General features: G+C 39.1%; 1 long non-coding RNA gene across 1 annotated transcript; it reads right to left on the reverse strand.

Moving 5' to 3' along the window:
* Window positions 1-505: 505 nt before the first annotated feature.
* On the reverse strand, window positions 506-4,098 carry LOC106533385 (uncharacterized). The gene is made up of 3 exons (XR_001312230.1): window positions 3,754-4,098; window positions 1,779-2,013; window positions 506-612 (listed from the first exon to the last, which is right to left on the reverse strand). It is a non-coding gene; the product is annotated as an uncharacterized LOC106533385 (long non-coding RNA).
* Window positions 4,099-4,302: the final 204 nt, after the last annotated feature.

Below are 4,302 nucleotides of genomic sequence, written 5' to 3' on the forward strand. Positions count from 1 at the left end.
AGGAAGGAAGGAAGGAGAATATGAACTATATTTGTAGCTGTAGAAATCGTTGAATGTTATCCATACATAATGAACCTTTGCAACTTCTTGACCAAAACACATTGAGGCTCCATGACAAATGTTGGATGTGAGGGAGAGGAGTATTAACCTCTTCAGCCCCAAAGGTGTTTTCTTGATGTTTTGGCTCAAAAAAACATGTTGAAATGTAACTGAGTGAATCTCAGCATTTACAAACTCCACTTAAACAATCTTGGTATCAAAATAAAGCAAAGACTTGGGAGATTTAATCAAAACTCTTGGAAACCATAAATCCACTTGTGGACATCACCTGTGCAAAGATCCATGCTGCTAAAATGAACTGGAGCAAAGTTACAGAGGTTTTAGTAAAGACATAATTTAGTGTTTTGTCATTCTGCACAGGACAGACCATGATGGTTCCATTAATAAATGTTAAGAAATCTGAAGTTTTTACTTCCAAAAGTTATTTATTTTTTCTTACCTGCCTTTAAAGACTTGTTATTGAATGTTTGTTCTTTTGAAAAATGATCCAAACATTTATTTGTCACCATATCCATTATGTTGTTTTGACATTGTGGGCCGCCATCTGAAAGGCTACACACCAAAAAAGAAAAAGTCAGTATCTCACCTTTTTTATTTATCTAGCTCACAAGACAGACAGATCGAGAAGGACATCTGAGCTGAATACTGTCTGGGAACAGGTGAGAGTAGGTGTGGCAAGCTGACTAAGGGCGTATTCACACCTGCACTGTTTAGTCCGATTTAATCGAACTCTAGTTCGTTTGCCTGGAAAGTCCGGTTCGTTTGTGGAGGTGTGAATGTGAAATCGAACTCTGATTCGGACCAAAAATGCGAACTCTGGTCCACCTGAAAACCTAGGTCTCAGTTCGATTGAAACGAACTCTGGTGCGATTCGACTGCATGTATGAACGCTAAGTGGACCAGAGACCGCTCCAAAAGCAGGAAGTAGACTATCCTGCATGACATTCTGAGTAATAACAGTAATAAATTTACTTATATGGTGTAAAAACCTCGCTGGACGTCTGTATAAGGTGGACATCATGACTGTGGTGCTGGACGTGGTCCTGCTGGATTAACATGGAGCTTCCTCAGCCGCCTTGTGTAAAAACAACATTCTGTGGTTCCGCCTCATCTTCCTCTCATGCTGAGCTCATTGCTGAAGACTGTTTGTTTAGCACATTTAAAAAAAATAAACCCTACAACCACTAAAATGTAACGTTACTATTGTTTGTTTAGATTTTGTGAAGAAGGAAGTTGTGCTCCATGTCTTCTTCTTAGGTTTTCATGTTGATTCCTTTAGTGGTTCTTGGTGCAGCGCCCCCACAGGTGAGGGTGGGAACAGGTTGTTTACAGGGTTTAGGTCAGTTGAGAAAGTGCAGTGTGAATTCAAACAGCACCAACAGAAAATGTAAACAAAGCTTGCAGTTTTGGTCCCCAATCGAACCGAGTCTACCAGACTATCAGGTGTGAATATGACCTCAGAAAGAGGGAAATTATGTATGAGAGGAAAACCAAGGAAAACACGACAGACCATACCCAAAGATCACAAAATGTGAATTAAACATCTTAAAACACACAAAAAATCTAAAAATAAATAAATAAATAAATAAATAAAACAAAAGATACCAAAAGATACATTGATTTTTTGGTTAAATGGTAAATGGCTTCGACCTTTATAGCACTTTATCAAGTCCCTATGGACTCCAAAAGTACTTTACACTTAACTCATTTATACACACATGCACATGGTAGACTGTAGCCACTGCTGCCTTGGGGCACACTGACAGAGGTGGAGCTGCCATAGACCATGCCCTCGGACCCTCTGATGATCATCAGTCAGCTAGGCGGGTGAAGTGTCTTGCCCAAGAACACGGTAAATGAGTTGGATGGAACAGGGGATTGAACTAGCAACTCAGGTTACAGGATGACTGATCACAGGCTTTCACGTCACTAGCTTCTGCACCACCACTCCCCCTATAAACAAAGATATTTGAACAACAAAATCGACCCCCCCACCAAAAAAAGAGCTGCAAAATCCCACTCCCCAACTTGCAAAACATTTCAAATTACATGTGAGATATAAAGAGACAGACTGATTAGATTTAAGATAAAAACTTAGATTGAATTTAAAAAAAGGACAAAAAAACTAGCAAAACAAACAGATGCACAGCAACCAAAACTGGGCCACAAAAGGCCATAAAATCAATTAAACTGTCCAACAGAACAGATGAAAAGAAGCCAAGTGTGAGAAGCTAAATCAGACTGCCAAAAATACCAGCTGGACAGTTAGCTGTCGCCATTCTGTGCAGAATTTATATGTTCTAATTGTGCTTACAAGGGATTTCTCCAAGTGTCTGGTGCCCTGTCATAGCCACAAATGCGCATATTAATATTATTATTTAGATCTAAATGTTTGTTGACATGAATATGAACATGTAAAGTTACTAAATATTTTAGTCTCCAGCCCACAGTCTCCTGAATGAAGGCTTTAGTTTTAAATCAAAGGTTAAAGAATGAGTCAATGACACAAAAATATTATTGCTATAGATAGTTTTAGCAAATACATAGAAACCCAGTTTGACTGCAAAAAAAGGTAATAATTAGGTATGGCTTATTGCTTAAAATGGAGATGTTTTAACACTACTGTTCTGCCTCAACTCCAGTCTTGAAAATGTCAGAGTGTGTCAGTGTGGTCTCTGTGGGCTTCAAGTGCTTTTAATAGAGTGCAGCTCCACTTGCTGGGACAAAAGCTGCCCCAAATGGACAACAATCCACATGTAATCCTGTGAATCATGTCATCTGTGACAGGGAGACACAGAGCTTTAAAATCTCACCTGCAAACTTCATGCTGTGACTGCAAGAGCAAAACTCACACCTAGACATGCTCAGACATCACAGTTATTGAGGATACAGTCAATTTGGATGAGGAGCAAAAAGTTCAGGGTGGTCAAGGTCAAATTGCTTCTGTCTTTGTGTCTCCAAAACTGAGTTGGTCAATAATTTGAACAAAGAACTGTCACCCGCTTCACATGTTATCATCCATTAAATGGACATTATTATGAGTTATCAGTCACCTAGAATGGCTTCAGAATGTCTCGCCTGTGCCGGTTAGCAGGTTCCCCGTCCCATAGAATGGATTCTGATTGTCAGCTGGTTAGTATTGTAGTGAGATTCTGCTGTTGATTATTGAACAGTTGCTAAATTTTAAGTTCCTCGTAACTTATTAGCATAATAACGGGGCACCACCTGGAAGTACAGGAAATTAATTTATGGATCTTAGTCAATCTCAAATACTGAATAGTGAATTCTACCAGTTTAGAGAGTACAACAAAATAATGGACGCACAGAAGAGCATATATTTCAGAATATAACCTGTATTAATTGATTCAGAAGTGACAATACAAACAGATTATTTGGGCAAAAGTAACATTATTATCACAACCTTGTGGTTTAATAATAACATAACATTATCACCCTCTAATCACCTCTAGCATCATTCTAACTGAACCACCTAAACTAGTCCACACTAGCAAAAATTAGAAGAAACTTAAAGATTAATAAAAGAAAGTGTTAATTCATCAATTAAGATGGAACTTGAATTATGAGGGAAATGAACTTGCCAGATCCTTCCTCAATACAAACTTAATGATCCAGAACCTTTACCACACCACTCAGCTGAGCACACCATTGGCAGAGAAAGCATGTCTGTCCTACCACTTCAGATGCTTGCAAGGCTGTCCCAGGGTACCGGAGTTTGAGCGAAGTTGGTTCAGCGATGTCGCCCGATTTCAGAGCGGTCCCTTGTGGGTACAACTTAACACCTCGGAGCGGCTTGGGGCAGCTCCAAGCTGGAACAAGGGGTCTGCTTCTAGATCCGTGTTGATTGAAAAAGATTCTGATCAAGCTCTCTTCCAGCATAAATCCGGTCCTGCACTATAAATAGGAATCAACAACTTTGAGGTTAAAAAAATAAAACGAAATAAAATAAAAGAAAAAGAAAAGAAAAGAAAAATGTCCCCAAAGGGGAAAACTGGAGCTCGTCCTCCCCCACTTCTTCTTCAAACTCTTACAGCTTACTTCTGACTGAACTGAACTAAACTGTATCTATTGTTCTGACTCTGAAAACTCAGGATTGGCTGAAAACAGTCACATGAGCTGCCTTCCTCTTCACAGTCTTCCACCACCAAAATTGATTAAACACACAGGGTGATAGATTACTTGTGAGGTAATTAAAACAGTACATTATTTCAATGATTGAATCAT

Source organism: Austrofundulus limnaeus, unplaced genomic scaffold (genome assembly GCF_001266775.1).
Source record: "Austrofundulus limnaeus strain Quisiro unplaced genomic scaffold, Austrofundulus_limnaeus-1.0 Scaffold934, whole genome shotgun sequence".
Classification (NCBI taxonomy): domain Eukaryota; kingdom Metazoa; phylum Chordata; class Actinopteri; order Cyprinodontiformes; family Rivulidae; genus Austrofundulus; species Austrofundulus limnaeus.